This window comes from Panicum virgatum, chromosome 4N (assembly GCF_016808335.1).
Source record: "Panicum virgatum strain AP13 chromosome 4N, P.virgatum_v5, whole genome shotgun sequence".
Lineage (NCBI taxonomy): Eukaryota > Viridiplantae > Streptophyta > Magnoliopsida > Poales > Poaceae > Panicum > Panicum virgatum.
Window position 1 is genome coordinate 26984012 of NC_053148.1, and position 18571 is coordinate 27002582.

The window sequence follows — 18571 nt, forward strand, 5'->3', positions numbered from 1 at the left end:
CTCACTAAATTAGTGTTTGGTTCATTTTACCGTTCAAACAACTGTTTGCCTACACGGCTGTTAGCTGTTTAGTCCGTTTACTACACAGTGACTAGCTGTGTCCGTTTAATTAGCTGTTTAACTCGCTTAATGACTGTTTAACCTGTTTAGGTTGAATAAAGAGCTAAACGATAGGTGACCGATTGTTTAGCGTTTACCGTTTAGGCTAACACTACTTCCAAACTATTATGAATCGAGAGCAATTTAAATTTTTAAGGGGAACAAATGTTCCACACTAAAAATAGAAATAGTTCTGAAACAAATAAACTATTCTATATAAAATATTTCCTAAAAAGATAGAAAATAGTTCTGAGACAAGAGGAATTGTTTTGAAATAAATGTTTTAGAACAAATAAAAATGTTTTATAGAAAATATCATCCAAGTATTTTATGGACACAAAATAAAATAATTTTAGAAACATTAAAAACTAATTACAATTGCAATGTCTAGACGTGTTTTCTACTAGTGGTCAGTCATACGCCCCAAGCCCTTGTACACGATCATTTTCATGGCAAGGTCAAGCAAAGGCCAGCCTGCTTCGGCCCCCTAACACTGTCGGCGTCCGGTCACCGCTGCAGCTGGACTCCGGGCTATTGCCCAGCTCTCTGCTGTGGAGCGCTGGCGCAGCCGCCGCTGCCACCATTGTGGCTCATGCTCCAGCCTAAGTTCGCTGTCGACGTTGTCGAAGCACCGCCGAGCGCCCCCGATCCGGACCGGCTCCGGGCGCCTGCCCTCGAAGCAGCCGGCGGCGCGATGATGCGAGCCTTGGCACGCGCCGACTGCGTCGCCACCATGTAACCCGGGATAGACGACGGTTGACGGACCGGGTAGAGGTCCCTCGTCGGGCTCTTCCTGGCGTCCTCCATCTCGACAGTGTTCTCCGAGACGCCTTCGGTGGCAGCCGCAGTTACGTAGGACGTCTCGGCCGGTCCGTGCTGGATGTCCTGCTTTGGCTGCACGCCGGTGTGGCAGTGGCAGTCCTCCAGCCAGCGCCAGCCGCCGCGTCGCTCATCCCTGTCTTCCGATTCATCGAGCTGCACGAATCAACTTGTTGTCTCAGTTACCGATCGAGGCAGCAGCAAAAGTAGAAAATGGATCCGTGAAAAAGCTCGACAACTTAATTAGAAGAAAAATTCGAGGTTGACAATAATAATGTAGTCGTCAAAGCATACCTGCCGCTGATGCTGCAATCCGTATGCTTGATAGGCAGGGGCCATCTCGCCCCAGGCCGCGGCCACCGCGTCGTGCCGGCGCGGCGCCGGCATGCCATCATCAGCCGGAACGGCGGCGTCCCACCTTCTTCTTCCCTCCAGGGAATGGCTGGCGCTGCTGTGCCGTTGAGGAGCCCGATGCACCTGTACGGCGGCCGGCGTCACGCGGTCGTGGCCGATGGAGAGCCTGCCCCCGCGCTGCTGGCTGGGGACGAGATCCGCAGGAATGCCGGGGTGGCGGCGCTGGGGGTGGGAGGTGAGGCGGCGGGCACGGACGCGGGCCTGCGCGTGGACGAGCGCCTGCATGCAGCGCATGGTGAGGTGGACCTGGCGCCGCACCTGGTGGCCGCGCACCAGCGCCTGCAGCCGCACCAACCCCCGCAGCGCGCGCCGGGCTCGCCTCGCCTGCGTGCAAATGCATGCAGTTACCATCTCCTGTCCTCCTGGTATAGCTAATGTTCTTTGTCAATCGAGAGAAACTAAAAAGAGAGGGAAATGGCGTGCGCCATGCCATCTCGCTGATCACATTCTCGTCAACAATAATGGGATCCACGCAAAGGCGAAGGTGTGGTCCATTACCAAAGCACCGCAAGTCCGCAAGGAGAGCCAGTGCATCCACCTCTCCTACTGTATGTACACCACCACAAGCAAGGTGTCGCCACTTGATGACGATCTAGTTGTTAATAACTTCTTCCTAGACAAATGAAGCCATAAAGGAAACAACTAAGCAGCGCCATTCACTACGGGAAACTCTACATTTGCCGTGTGCCAACGAGTTTGCCGTGTGCAATTTCTCGGGCACACGGCAAAAAACAACTTTGCCGAGTGTCTACAAATAAACACCCGGCAAACTCGTGGCAGTGTGCTTTACTTTGGCACACGGCAAAGCCTTGTGTTTGCTGTGTACTTTTTTTTAGCACACGGCAAAGTATTAAAATTGTCGTGTGTTTTTTTTGCACACGGCAAAATAATAAAAAAAATTCGTCCTCTCACCTCAAAAATTTTTTACTCTTCACATATGACATATGGTACTTTATGTTAAAATTTAGTATATTTTTGTTTTTATTTTCTATAATTAACTAATTAATTTCATTTCAAGCAATTTTTTCAATTAAGTCAAATTTGAACTGCAAGTGATTCAAGTAATAGAATAAAATGAGTAGAAAAATAATATTCATGTTATTTAACCTATTTTTAGGCCTTATTCATGAAATGAAATGAAATTTCGAACATCTTATTCAGAAAACATGACCACGAGCGTGTGCGCTAGTGATTTTAAAATTCTAGAAAAAACAAATAAAGTCTGAAAATTATAAAATCTGCCAATATCTCATGATATCATACGTGGAAACTATGGTAAAAAATTGAGAAAGTTTCGCACATTTTGTCACATACGATGTTTACAAATCGAAGCATCTCAAAGAAAGACTAGTAGCGTTAAGAATGATTCAATTAGATTTTGAGACAACCGTGATGGTTAAATTGTGGTTTGACTATAAAACCTTTTGTATAGACAATAGAGAATATAGGTTATTTCATGTGCAATTTTGGTAATTTTTTGAAACTGTTTCATAATTTTAATGTTTAAAATGCAATTATAGAATAATTTAATTTAAGCTATAACTGCATAAATAATAAAATAATAAAAGTAGCAAACTAAATACATATTGTTGAGTAAATTTGACATAGTATTTTCAAAGTGCATCGTAATATATTTAGAAGAACAGAAAAAGAAGAAGAGAACAAAAAAATAAAAAAAATAGTTTGCCGAGTGCTATCTGTCTGGCACTCGGCAAAAAAAGCTATTTGCCGAGTGCTTTCTTCTTGGCACTCGGCAAACAACAGTTGCCACATCATCGATCCGCACCCCGGATCCTCTCTCCCCCCACCATCAGATAAGCCCCCTCACTCCCCCTCTCTCCCTGCCTTCGTCTCTATCTCTCTCTCTCTCCGACCGTGGTGGTGGCGCAGGCATAGAGCACGGGGCCTGGTGGGCGCGCCCGCACCAGCGTAGTGGCTGCCGCCACCTAGGGGGTCAGCCGCCGTCCCCGCCCTTCGGCGCGGGCATCGGGGTCGGGCTCGGGGGCCCCGCCACGTCCCTGCGCTCCGCCGCCGCCATCCGCCCTGCACTCCGCCGCCGCCGGCAGTGAATGGCCGGCGCTGGCGGTGGTGCGTCTTCGAGCGCCGGAAGGCGGAGGCCACCAGGTGGGGCCTCGAGCGGCGACCGGCCCCAGCGGGAAGCGGACAGACGGCGCCGCCGGAGGCGCAGCCTCGAGCACCATCACCGACGCGCCATCCTCGTCCGGTAGCTGCCCAGCGCCGCCTCTCCCTCACCGGCGATGGCGCGGCCCCTCCCCTCCCCAGATCTGCAACGTGGATGGCCGCCGCCGTCGCTCCCTCCCCAGATCTGCGATGTGGATGGCCGCCGCCACTCCCGCATGTGGATGGCCGTGTGCGCCGCCACCGTCTCCCCCTCCTTGTAGTGCGGCCCCCTGGCCCTGACCTGAGGTGGTGTCCCCGCCCCTCCTTGGCCTGCGGCGGCGCGGCACCGCCTCTTCCCGACAGCAACGGCAACGGCGCGGCTCCGGCCTTCCCTCGACGGCCTGCAGGCGGCGCAGCGGGGGTGCGGCTGGGGCTGCTGCAGGGCGGCGGTGGTGGCGGACGTGGTGGTGGTTGTTTTTTTTATTTATTCCGAAAATTATTTGTCGTGTGCCCGAACATTGACCCACGGCAAACTTGTCTTTGCCGGCAGATCTATGCCGCGTGGGGTTTGCCGTGTGGCTTTGGCACACGGCAAATGTGGCGCATCCGGTTGTGATTGGTACGGTCTGATGAGGGAGGCCGTACGCATAGCAATGTTTTTTTTTTGTAAAACACACATGTTGGTATTTCCCTTAAACCGCAAGCAATCTTTGGTTCCTGCTTATTGCCTCTACCTTGAATTGGTTACTCTCTAAGCAACTGGTGTTAACAATAACAGGAGGGCCAATGGTTTTCTGAGCAAAGCACTGAAGTGACAAGCAAAACAAGCAGAAAAGTGGCGAAGAAATTAAGTTTCAAAAGTATGTGGTACAAAATTAAATTGCGTACCAAGTATCCTCGGTAGAACGCCTGGATTCGCACGGCGGCTCGCTCCTCGCTGCTGCCAGCCCTCCCACGGGCAGCGGCCGTCCTCGCCGCTGCCGTCGTCGCTGCTCCCATGCCCCGGCGGCCCCTCCTGGCACCCGCCACCTCCTCGTGCTCCCCCATCTCCCTCCAGACCACGGCGCTGCTGCCCTCATTCGTCACCTCCGGCGACGTCTCGGCCGTCGGAAAGTGGTCCAAGGAGACAATCTCTGCACCGTCGCCGCCGCCGCCGGTGCCGGCCGCGGTGCCCTCTACCTCGCATCCCCTCTGACGATGATCCAACTTATCAACGCAGCATTATAATTGTATGACCATAGAGACTTTGTCACGAAGAGAACCAACCAACACGCGTACGTGCAAGTGCGGGGTGTACCTTCTTGGAGTGGCGCTGGTCCTTGGAAGGCTTGAAGACCTTCCGGACGGTGGCAAGCCATCCGGCGCCGGCGCCGGCGCCGGCGCCGCCGGGCTTCTTGCCCATGTATGTGTACACGTATCTGTGTACGCAAGCTTTCTGTGGCAGCTAGTTCCTTTGATGGAGTATGGAGACGAGTAGCTTCACGGCTAAGGGAGGTGAGGCGAGTGACGGCAATAAGTGCAGCGGCGCGCCAGAGTGCCGTGAGGGTACTGATGATGGAACTGCTACAGGCGCTTTCACGTACGTCGGTCACGGGGGCCGCGCGGCAGGGGATGGGAGTGCGAAAAGAGGATCAGTAGATTTTCGGACAACGCAGGGTGCGAGCATCATTGATAAACATAAAACCCCCGTCCCAAAATAAATATATTTCTTTGATCATCTTACATTGTGTTTGACCATTCGTCTTATTTAAAGTTTTTATATAAATTATAAAATAAATAATTTATCATTAAAATATCTTTAGTGATATAATAAGTCATAAAAATTAAATAATATTTATGTAAATTTTTTTTAATAAAACGAATGGTCAAATACGATTCCTGAAAGTCAACGAAATGCACTTATTTTGGACGGAGGGTATAAACAAAAAATGTAAATAGTCAGCCGGCATCTTGACTTGTCTTTTGAAATGTGCGTGTGTTATATCTTCTCTGTTACGTTGTATTGCGTATGTGTTCCTCCCTATTTTTTCCTTGCTGAAAATCTTCTAATATTTTGGCCTACTCAAGGTCTTTTAATGAAATTCAGGTGGAAACCCCAACCCAGAAAGAACATGTAAATGGTCGGCAAAAGATAAAAACCAGCAAATCGATCGGCTGCGTTCCTTCCGGCAACAAAACAAAAATGAGGGAAGGCCGATATTCAAATTCTATTACATCTTGGGCACAATTTTGGCGTTAATAGTGCTGTAACTCCTTAGCTGCACAGAATAAATCTACGATCGTACATATACTAATCTAGTTTTTATCTGGAAATATTCGAAAGTATCAATGTCCAAAGAAATGTAAAGCGTACTAATTTTAAAAAATTCGTGTGGGGAAATGATGTGATGATGATGAAGATATAAAAAAAGTAAATTGTGAAAACTGCTTCATTATCCAAATTTCAACGTTGTGAAAACCACACGAAAAAATCACTTTATCAGCTCCTTTTGGGTAACCGTGACATTTTCGCTTAGTAACATGACATGCAACCTGGTCGGGTCCACCCAAGGAATTTACCAAGCCACTAGCAGGAATCCAATCACCTCACAGCCTAATCAAAAGGCTGTATTGCCTTTTTTTTGCAAGGTATTTTCAAAAAACTATAGTTTTTTGCATAGGACCTTCGATGGAGATAATAATTATATGAAAGTTATAGAACTTTATGAGATCTACAACTTTATATCTCACCATTTTATCATTTAAAGCCATCTCGGTAAAGAAATAATAAGGTTTGTATTTTCACCACAATGTATCAATTATTTTGGTACTAAATTGGCTTCAAATGAAAAGGTGTTGAACTATAAACTTGTATCATCGAGTTCTAAAGTTTCATATAAATCTATTCCTCGTCCAAGGTCATATGTAAAAAGTTATAAATTTATTTTCAAAATATGCTTCGCAAATTTGTTTGGCTAATGGTTTCGGGGCTTACCAATGAATTAAAATCCCTAGTGTTACTGGAGCAGCAGCTACTTCTAGGTCTTTGATATTTAAAAACATATATATATTTTTTTCGCACTACAAAATTTCACATTGGGTTCGTACATGGGTGTCGGTGTTTTTTAGCACCGGCTAGTGATTCTCGTGGATGCGCGTTTAGTGGCGGATGGTGATGCAAGAAGACACAAGGATTTATACTGGTTCTGGCCGTCAGGAGGTGTAATACCCTACATCCATTTCGTGCTGCTCGTGTATCTTGCACCGGTTCGTAGCAGGGGGTTATAAACGGTCGAGAGAGGGACGAGCGTTCCAAGTCTCTAAGATCGATGGAAAGGAAGTGTGTTCGTGGCTCCCGTATGGTTAGGGCAGTCGCCGGCGAGAACTGCCCAGAGTTCCGCCTGCCTCTTTCCCAGCGGCGAGAGCGTGCTCGTGTGCTTAGATGAGGTGATCATCCGTGTGTCTGATTGTCCAGAACTCTCTCTCTCCGTTTGGTCTTCGGGCCCTGCACAGGAGTCCGTCCTCTTCTCTTTGTACGACAGGGAAGAGGACAACGTACAATAGGGAGAGAGAAAGAGAGAGGGGGAGGGAGGGAGTCCTCGTGGCGCCTTCTCTGTCGTCTTGGTCATGGTGGGTCCGCCTGACCCTATCATCGCCACCCTCTGCCTCCACGGCCGGGTCCGTCTGACCCCGTGGTCTAAGGAGCGGGATACGCCGCGGTGTCTTGGTCCTGGTGCAGCACGCCCGGCCCCTACCATACGTCCTACAATGCCGTAGGACGGGACGTGACGGGAAGGGGCGCTCCACTGTGCACCGTGTTAGCGCATGCTGCAGTCAGAGCACGCCCGGTCTCTTGTCAGCCTGTGCCACTGTCAGACCCGCGCGGCGCGGGTCTTGGTGGGCCCTTACCATCAGGGGCGAAGCTAGAGCTAATGGGTGGGGGGTGCCCAACTTCATCAAGACTTATATGATATTCAAATAAAGGCCAATGTCTTCTAATAATGGCAATGCCAATTTAGTCAATAGTCAATACATATGATACGCAAACTAGCAGAAGCTAGGAAACAACACTCACCAGTCACAATCTATAGTCTGTAGCAAAATAATTAAATAAACATGACATTGATCACTTTAGCCAAAAGCCCAAAAGGTTGACAAAAGATGTTCCATATAGCAAAATATATGATCGAACCTAAAGAAAAGAAGAACAAATAGGTCAATTATTTAGGAAAGAAAAATAAGACTGTCCATTGAAAGTTAATATAGATGCACTATATTACCTCTTAGAGATCGTATTTACGCCCTTTTCTTTCCATTTTCATGAAACAAATAACCACAACCTCATTGCTAACTTTCTTCATTTCTGCTTTCTCTATATAGCAAATAAGTCTATGACTTAGGTGTTCATCACCCATGCGATTAGACAAACTTGTTTTTATAATCTTCATGCCCGAAAAACATATCTCCACTGTTGCAGTGGCGACAGGCAATACTAGCACAAGCTTCAAAAGTCGATAGACCAAAAGGTACAAACGATATTTCCCTGTCCCAACCATTTTTTGAGAGAGCTCACCAATAGTGTTTATGTTGGAGAATCTGTTATCTTCTCTCACATCAGCAATGTAAAGGCGAAGTTGGTGGCTAAGATTCCTCAAATCATCATTGCTAAAATCATTAGGATACAGTTTCGCTAAGCTCATCAAATTGTCCCCATTGAAAGCCTGAAATGATTGTCTTGGATTGAAAGCGGGAAATTTAGAAGAGGGAAATTTATTCCGCGAGGTTGACGAGGTCCATTCTCCAAATATTTTCTTCTCCCCTTTTCTCTCAGGTTAGGATGATAAAAATCGATTTCTTTCCTTAAACCGGGGTCATATTGAATCTCATCATCCTAATTGATTTCATCTTCGCCGGACAGCAAGCTTTCCGTTTAAAATATCTCTCCAAAGTTACCTAAATTTTGTTCATTTGCAAAATTAAATTTCAGCTCATAGTCTAATCTAAATACCTAATAAAATCGAAATGAATAAAGCGATTGAAATTGTATGATTCATGATGGTCAGGACTCACCTCTGTTTTTGCGGCAGGGACACCTCGAGAGGCAGGGGAGAAGCGTCGAGTGGCCGGCGGCCTCCTGCCTGGTTGCGGCGGTGATGGCTACGGCTTGCGGGCTTACGGCAGTTGCGGGCTTGGAGTTGGCGTGACAGGCTGGCCGGCTGGGGCCGCGGCGCTGCGCGCCCGGCGCCCGGCGGGGAGTCGCAGATGGCGGCGGCGCGGCCGGCAGGGAGCCGCGTACGATGGAGAGACTGTGAGATGGAGAAGCCAGCGAGCGCAGTCGAGGGAGGCGGACGAGCGCTGCCTAGGCGATCTCGCGTGATGCGGTTTTGGGGAGTCTTCGACCGGAAGGAAGCTAGCTGTGGGCTTTTGCCTGTGTTTGCTTCTTGGACTGTTGGGTGGGCTGGGGGTGCCTCGTATTGGGCTTGGGGGGTGGCAATAGGGCCGAATTCCAGAGTTTCTAAGGAATTTTTGCAAATGAGGGGGGTGCCTGGGCACCCACAGGCTGCTATTGGGCTCCGCCCCTGCTTACCATAGGACAGGGTGACCCCCTCGTCCATCCGGTCATCTGACGAGGTGGGACCCGTCCGATAGGTCGGGCGAGGCGAGGACTCTTCCTCCAGGTCGGGCGGAAAGAGCCTTCCCCTTAAGTCGGACAGGACGGAGCCCCTCCGCGTAGGTTGGATTCGCTGATGCCGCTATCATCTTACCTGACGGAGTGACTTAGCCCTTTAATTCTCTGTCTTTGGGTATCCGGGATATTTATTCCAGACAATGGGCCATGTGCCAAAACCGTTTACATTATTAGGATTTTAGTTGTAGTGGCATCTCAGCGCTTGGTGAAAATGGCCAATGAATATTTTAACCAAAGGTGGCGATTTAATATGTAGATTGATAGTCATCAGTATGTTAGTTTTTTTTTCTTATGTCGGGCATAGGTGGCAAGCCTTTCATAATTTGTCACATCGCTTCGACGTAAGTTTAAATAAAATTAACAAAACTTCCATTTTCGAAAACAAAATAGCGAAAGCATCATACCTGTCTGTGCGCCATCGATCGTTTCTTCGTATTGCCTATTTCTTTTTCCAGAACCGTTTCAGTTATAGGAAATATTGATTAGAAATCATAAAAATGAGAAAGGGCCCATTTTTATTTGGAGACTCGTGGTTGGCGCGCCCATGCGTGCGGTGAAGAACAGTGTTTTAGAGCTGATGATGAACAACAATGTTTTAGAGCTGGCGATGATAGAAGTGAAAATAGACACAGTAGCAGGTATATTAAGTCGTAGATTCAAATTACAACCACTAAACAGTAATTAGTTTGTCTTTTCAAAAAGAAAAAGGTAATTAGCCTACATATATGCATAGGATTGCAGCACTGCAAGTGGCAGTATTTGCAAAAATAGAACAGAAAGATAAAAGAATGTCTACCTAAAGGCTAACAAAAGCAAGCTACAGAAAAAAAACCCGATGCCACCAATAAGGCAATAACGAAGCCAGGGAGTATTAAATCTTTTATACCTATTACTAAAACGAGTAAGATATCCATCTCAAATTTTAGTTTGATCCGTCTTGTGTCATTGACAAGTGGGCCTTAATCCATTTTGTATACGAGTCCGACTAGCCTTTCATCAATCGAAATTCTAATGGGAACCCAGACAAATGAGTCGAAATCATAATCGGAACCTATAAATTGGAATCCCAATAAGATCCTGGACAATCAATGTCCCACATAATCACAAAATGGTATGTACGCGGAGTGAACGAGTATAAAATTGATGATATTTACCCATAGCAACACACGGACACTATGGTAGTAGGAGAAAACATAGAAGCCAACACTACCAAGCAGCTGCAATAAAAAAACTACGAACCTCATATGACAATAGTAAGGAATGGCCCTGTTCTTCATCGCAGAGGCCACAACAGTAAGGAACCGCACGGAGCAGAGCGTGCAAAATAGAGAAGCAAATTAAACGAGGCTAGACATGAAGATCAAACAACAAAAAGCAAACGCAACAATTACGCAGGAGCAAACCAGCATGACACTGCAGAAGACAATTTAAAAAGAAAAGAAAAGAAGAAACAAATCCAACCACTGGCCGAAAGGAAAGAGAAGGGCAGAGGGAACGAAAGCAACAGCTAACTTGCCCCAGAACGAAAGAAAAGGGAACACTACTAGAAAACAGTCCGTAGGAACCGGTTCCCCCAAACCGAGACCATTGGTCTCATCCTAAGACCCCGGGTTTTCATCCGGTGCCTTAGCCATTCATTGGTACCGGTTGGAAAGACCAACCGATACCAAAGAGTCTGCCATGCTGACGCAAGCTGGCAGCCCCTTTGGTACCGGTTGGCTTTTCCAACCGGTACCAATGAGCTTTCCTCCTATTTTCTCCAAATCCAGTTTTGTTTGTTTTATTTATTAATATTTATTCTTTTATAATTGCTAAGCGTACCCGAGTTCTACGGTACTATACGTTCATTGGTCATGTTCGATCTCACATAATATTTGAAACTAACTAAAAGTCAAATGCAAGCATATAATTAAGCTAATTAGCTAAACTAATATATTTACAAATATACAAACAACAAGGCAACACATTTACAAATATTTACAAATGTACAAGTCATGTGCATAGTCCAACTACTGAGCCCCTCAGGACGTCGATGGAAATCCTCTATGGATGTGACCGTCGTGGTAGAACTCGCCTCTAGGATCTAGGATCTCGTTCAAAATGAATCCGGCGAGCTGCTCGCACACGGCGTTGATCTGATCGGTAGAATAACATTCATCCCCGATGCGACACAACTATCATTTAGAAAAAATTATTGATATATTAATTTCATCGTGTTAGTATAATTAGGAAAATGTACTAGTGAACAGTTTGTACGTACTCTTAGTTCCTTCGTAGTAGCCTTCCTGCATGGAGTCATGATGTGCAAGAGGCCGCATACGTAGTACCCACACCAATCAGTTCCTTATTTTTGTCTCGCACACTTAAAGAGAAACAAATAAATTACTCAATTTACAATAATTTGGGATTACTTAACTAGACAAATGTCCGTGAATCAACATACCGGATAATCCATTTTAACGTTCAGTTCGGGGCTCCATTGACCATGTCCTTTGTTCGTTTTCACAAATTTTTTCCACACCCTGCGCTCAAAGTTAAGTTTGATATTCAACAATTGTTATTAATTGAAAAAAGATTTGATTGTGCAAACTGAACTTTCTTGTTCAAGGGGTCTATGATATGTTGGATTGCGGACTTTGGATTTCTCATTGAGTCAAACACTACAAGATTGCCGGTCTCTACGTCAAGTATGAGTAAAACCCAATGATAACTGCAGATATAGATATGATATATACATACATGCATTAGACGACTTAGTATTTATTTAGAAATAGAACAGAGAATTGAGTCGACCAAGACTTACTCATAGTTGTATGGTATGAATATATAGGATTTGTAATTTTGCCTAGTCAACGAATCGTACATGTTTTGGCACGTTTCCGTGTAATTTTCATTGAGCACTTTTTGGTTGACTAGCAACGGAGGCATGAAGCCGATCTGATGGTGCCATCCTTCTTTTCGGCTTCTTTGAATCTCTTGTCTAAATGATACAATAGAAATTATATAATGCATACAGATAATTACGTTGCTTGTTAACAAAAAAAAATTAAGTAGAGGTAAGTGATACTTACAGAACCCAAATGGTGATGATAGAGGCGTCGAGGGCTTGTCGATGGTATATGTGATATACATTGTCAAAGTACACCCAAAAGTCGTCCTCCCCGCGGAAGAAATTATGGTCACGATACTTGACTCCTAATATTTTCATTTCGTCATTCGACATTCGCAGGTACCATCTATGCAAATTATACATCTGTGTGCCCAGACTCATCTCCTATTCCTTAGTGACAAAAGGTTTTCCATGCTCTAATGGAGTAATAATGGGAGCGACAAGGATATCTGGCTCCTCTTGCCCCGTTGCCTGCTCTAGCGTTAATCCAGTTTCAGAAAGAAATAGCGCCGCCTGTAGGTCCGCCTCTTGTAGAACTGGCAACCTTGGCACCTGGAGGGGCTCAAGTTCTTTTTGTTGTGTGCCAAACTGAGGAATGATCTTGCCACATTTTTTCTTCTGATTTCTCACCTTGTGGGCCTTTGTCAGAGTACGATCATAGTCGGTGTGTATGCTTTTCGATTTTGATGGGTTGTCTAGGCTTGCGAGAAGCTTTTTCCCTAATTCTAGAGGTACCTTTTCCCTCGGTGGGGGGACTTTAGGCTTCAACTGTTCTTTTATATATCGAGCAGTTTCCTCTTCCAACTCCTCAGTGGTCTTCTCGTAGGTTAATTTTCTTTCGACCGTCTTCTGCTTCTTCTTTGAGGGTTCAGCCGCTGGGAGGGATGATGTCTTTTTCTTTCCTTTTTCCGGTACTAGAGGAGTTGGAGTACTCGTGGCCCTTTGCCCCGGCGGAGACGGTGGTGAGGGAGGTGGTTGTGGGGATGGCGGTGAGGGAGGCCGCGGAAACGGGCGATCGGTCTGCACGAGAGCCGTTGTGCTTGCAGTAAGTTTGATGTCGGCCTTATGCCATAGAACGACCCCGTGCAGTGCATCTCCCAATGTCTTCTCTCCATCCCCTCCAACGAAGTCGAGCTCAAGATCCTTATTGTTTCCAACTATCTTCTCAACTGTGACGGAGGTGTAGCCAGGGGGTATCGACATTCCATGAATTGTAGTACAAGGATTCAGTGGCAGGGCTGACCCGTATGCTATATGAATGGATATATTCTTTGCTCGCACATGTAGCTCGCATGCTGTCGGCATGGTGATATCATCCACTGGATACCTCTGGTCATCTACCGCCGTTGGCTCAATCTGGGGCTGCTGATAAGCTTGTACGTCGGGCGCCGCCGTGGATGCACAGCTGTTGCGTCGTTGAGAGGCCGGGCTTATCACAACATCCGGGTGCGACCCAGCAGTGCCCCTTTGGCTCAGAGCTAGCTGCACTGCCTCATTGACCCTGGGGTCCATCTGAGATTCCAAGGACGCAACCTTCCAGTTCATCTCTTCTTGTAAGGCACGGAGTTTCTCTTCTTCTTCGGCTTTGCTCTTTCGGTGAGTCTTGTAAGAGGAATCTCCGTCCCAAGCAACTTTCCATGGCACCACGCCGATGTCGTGGGCTCATCCAGGGTGTTCATGATTCTTTAATGCCCTGGTCAGTTCATCATTCTCCCTTTGAGGCTGGAATACTCCTTGTTGGGCCCCATCTATTGCTATGACCAAGTCGCGGGACACTTCTTGCATATGCTCTGGCACGGCCAAAGTTCCATCCAACTGATTTAGTGTCACGCCGTTAGCAAATAACCACCACTTGGATCTATCTAGCCAATCCCAAGTCGCCGGCCTGATGCCTCTATCCATAAGGTCTTGCTCCATCTTCTGCCATTTTTTAACTGACTTCTTGTACCCGCCAGCCCCAAGGTGGTGGCTATACTTCTTATTTGCTGCATTTGTCTTGGCCTATTCGGATATTCCTTGAGCTTCGTCTGATAGTTTGTATTGTTTGAACTCCTCCCAGTATGGTTTAACCTGAGGAAGATTGTCCTAGTTTGGCTCCTTATCCTTCTTGATGTAATTGGTGTACAACTTCTTCTTGAAAGTTGCAAAGGCAAGGGCCATCTTTTTCAAGGCACATTTCTTCACAAGTTCTTGGTCAACTCCTTCAGGAAGAGTGAACATATCCTTGAGTTCTGTCCATAACATTTCCTTCTGATGTGGAGGCACGGTGTATTGCTGTTCTTCTGGTTTGTTCGATTTCCATAGTCTTGTGGTGATCGGAATTCTTGCCCGAACAATAACCCCACATTGGTTGACAGATTTCGTGCTAGCAGCCTCTGGAGCACTTGGACAGCCCTCTGCGTCCACTTCTGTGACGACCTGTCTTCCCTCCAGTTTCTTGGTCGGCCGGTGTCTCCCTTTTGATTAGCTCAACGAAGGCGATGCGGAAGTCGACTAAATTACAGAAATGATATGTTAATCGCAAAACTAATCTACCGAAGTCACCATGCATATATAATTAAGATACGTACTGGAACGTGCTGCTGATGATTGGACGGCGGCGCAAAGTCATCATCTTCTTCATCGCCATCTCCAGACATATTTAGAAATGAATCAGCTGTCCGAGCATCTTCTTCACCGATTTGCGGGGCGGTGTTGGCCCTCGTATCTTTGTTTATGGCATCCACCATGTATTGCCCGGCGGCCTCCTCATCACCGAAGGGGTCCATCCTTAACTGAAATCGTAAAAATGTGTTAGAGCATGTGTCCATTCTTAACTGAAGCACGAGAATTCAATTCTTTGAACCAATGTGTGTGTGTGAGTGAGTGTGTGTGTGAGAGAGAGTGTGTGTGTTAGAGGGAGAGTGTGTGTGTGTGGGTTAGAGGGAGAGAGAGTGCATGTGTGTTTTTGAGAGAGTGAGTGTGAGTGAGTGTGTGAGAGTGTGTGTGTGTGTGTGAGAGAGAGAGAGAGAGGGAGTGTGTGTGTGTGCGCGCTAGAGAGTGTGAGAGTGTGAGAGTGTGTGTGTGTGAGAAAGAGAGAGGGAGTGTGTGTGTGTGTGTGCTAGAGGGAGAGAGTGTGTGTGGGTGGGTGTGGATGTGGGTGTGAGTGAGTGTGTGTGGGTGTGAGTGAGTGTGAGTGTGTACAAGTGTTAGTGAGTGTGTGTGTGAGCGAGAGACCGAGCGTCGGTGAGAAGGAGACAGCGAGAGTTAGCGAGAGACCGAGTGTCGGTGAGAAGGAGAGAGCGTCGGTGAGTGAGTGAGCGAGAGATCGAGCGTCGGTGAGTGAGTGAGCGAGAGACCGAGCGAGAGTTAGTGAGTGAGCGTGTGTTTGCCTGTTAGCGCGAGTTTGCGTGCTCGAGAAGTAATATAAATGACACCTATGAATTAAGAATGAAGAATATATGTAATTAAAGTCTTTGAATGGCATAATTAAATAATGAATACATGATAATAGATCACTATATCTCTCTATATTCTTCTCTATTTCTCTCTATATTCTCTCTAATTCTCGCTATATCTCTATAAATCAATTCTACTTAATATATAATAAAGAAAACACTATATCCAGATTTGAATTCTAAAAAATTATTGTATCTAATACTAGAAGTTAAAAGAAATATTCACTCTTCAATTAAAAAATTATTTAAAAAATTCTATCTAATTGTTGAAGTTAAAAGCATTATTCTATCTAATACTAGAAGTTAAATTCTATCTAATTATACAAACTAATATACATAAATTATATACTATATACCTAAATTATATACTATATACATATATACATATATAATACAAACTAATTATGCAGAAATTATTTAAATTCTACCTAATTATACATTATATAGTATATACATATATATAACAAACTAATATATTAATAAAAACAAATAAGAAAAAAGGGGCGGCGAGCGGCGGCGCCGCCATTCCTTACGTCGTCGGCGCGGGGGCACTGGTCGGCGGTGGAGGGGGGCGAGTCGCCGGCGCGATGTTGGGGGGCGAGTCGGCGGCGTGGTGGAGGGGGCGGCGTCGAGGTGCTCGCCGCCGCAGGGGAGGGGGCCGCACGCGGCGTCGAGGCGGACCGGGGAGGGCGATCGAGGATGGCGCGACCACCAGAGCGGACGAGGAAGGCGGGCGCGGGCATTTCCCCAATTGGGCTGGGCGCGCGGAGTCGCCCGGAGTCGACATCGACGAAGAGGTCAGTGCGGGCGAGGGCGGAGGAGGGGCGAGGCCACCGGCGCGGGCGAACGACGCCGGAGCGAGCGCGGAGAAGAACAGTGATGGCGGCACGACGATGCGGCGGTGCGCGGCGAAGGACGGCGACGGCAGCACGAGGATCGGGGAGGTCGACGTCGACACAATGGTGGCGGAGGCAATTGAGATGAGGACTTAGGCGAGGAAGAAGAAGGGGATGGATTATATAGGCCGGGCCTTTGGTACCGGGTGAAAAGATCACCCGGTACCTATGGCAGCCTTGGGCACCGGTTGGAATCTACCTCGGTGCCTTAATAAAGCCTTAGGCACCGGTGCCTTAGGTCCCCAACGGGCGGGAAATAAAATACCCTTTGGCACCGGGTGAGGGAAACAAACCGATGCTTAAGGCTTCTTTTCCCTTTATTTGGACTGATGGCCCGCTCCAATCTAAAATTTCTAAATAGCGCAATGATTTCTCAACGTGTTTTGGGCTCCGAATCCGGGGTTCGACTCCCGCCTAGAACACCCTTTTTTGACGAAAAAAGCTTTTGGTACCGGTTTAGTTTCAACCGGTACCAAATGGTGATCCTTTGGTACCGGGTTATATTTCCACCCGGTACCAAAGGAGTTTTCTTTTTCTCTTTTCCCTATTTGGTTGTCTATTAATTCTTTTAATATTCTGTGAATTCGGTAGTTGCCTAATAATTATATTCTCTGAATAATAAATCATTTATTTGCCTAGTAAATCAAATACTTGCCCAATATATCTGAGAATTGTCTAGTAAATCATTTATTTGCCTAGTAAATCAATTATTTACCCAATAAATATTATAATTGTCTAGTAAATCATTTATTTGCCTAGTAAATTAATTAATTACCCCATAAATATTATAATTGTCTAGTAAATCTGATAATTACACAATAAATAATATAATTGTCTAATAAATCACTTAATTGCCTAGTAAATTCGTTAATTGCCTAATAATTATATTTTGTGAATAATGAATCATTTATTTGCCTAGTAAATCAATTAATTGCCCAATAAATCAATTCATTGCATAACAAATCTGATAATGTTCATGGAAAATATTAAAATACATAATCATTCAACTAATGGAATATTAACGATGGTTCGCTTTACAATCGTCCCTTCATTATGATCATGACGTGTGTAGGGAGCCTCCTCTTCGGCTAAAAGAATATTTGTGTCAACCTCCACTACGAACGGAGTCATGTCTTTAACCTTGTTGTATTCTTCTTCATCTGTGACATCGTCGACTCCCATAATTTTTCTTTTGTCTGCTAGAACAATGTGGCGCTTTGGCTCATCTCCTGCACCTAGAAAACTTGATTTATTTCTAGACTTCTCCTTTTTCGGTTTGCTAGACATATCCTGCACATAGAAAACTTGAGTGACATCCTTAGCTAGGACGAATGGTTCGTCTCGATAGCCAAGTTCTTTGAGGTCTACTGTTGCCATTCCGTACTCGTCGATATCGACACCTTTTCCTGTCAGTTTAACCCATTGGCAACAAAATAGAGGGATCTTTAGCGGCCCATAGCCGAGTTCCCAGATCTCTTCAATGTAACCAAAATATGTGTTCGTTTGACCACTAGAGTCAGTGGTATCTATACGAACACCACTATTTTGATTGGTGCTCTTGTTATCTTGGTCTCTTGTATAAAATGTGTAACCATTAATTTCATATTCTTGGTACATCAGAATTGAATTTGCCGGACCCCTGGCCAGCCAAACTAGCTGCTCATGAATTTCATCGTTGGACATGACTTCCTTCTGCAATCAGGTGGCGAATGTATCGTTATGATGTTTTGTAATCTATACCTCAGACTTCAAAGGGTACATGTTTCGCACAATTTGCATGTGCTCCTCCATGTATTTAGCCACCAAAGCTGATTGTTGCAGAACTGTGAGATGTGCTTTGCTCAACATGGCATGATCTGTGGCATTTACTAATTTTCTTCCAAGTGTGCCCTTTCCAATCAGCCGCCCCTCATGACGTGATACGGGGATCCCAATTGGGCAGAGTTCTTCCACATAGTCAACACAAAACTCAATGACCTCCTCTGTGACGTAACCCTTCGCAATGCTTCTTTCTGGACGAGCCCGATTACAAACGTATTTCTTTAGGACTGCAAAGTATCGTTCAAAAGGGAACATATTATGAAGGAAAATAGGACCGAGAATACCAATCTCTTTGACTAGGTGAACTAGAAGATGCATCATAATATTGAAAAATGATGGAGGAAATATCATCTCAAGACTAACTAAACTTTGGACAACATCCTCTTATAGCCTGCTTAGACTCGAT

At 45.9% G+C, this 18571-nt stretch overlaps 1 pseudogene; it reads right to left on the reverse strand.

Annotated features, from left to right (window-relative positions):
- Window positions 1-385: 385 nt before the first annotated feature.
- Window positions 386-4961, reverse strand: LOC120671354 (annotated as a pseudogene).
- Window positions 4962-18571: the final 13610 nt, after the last annotated feature.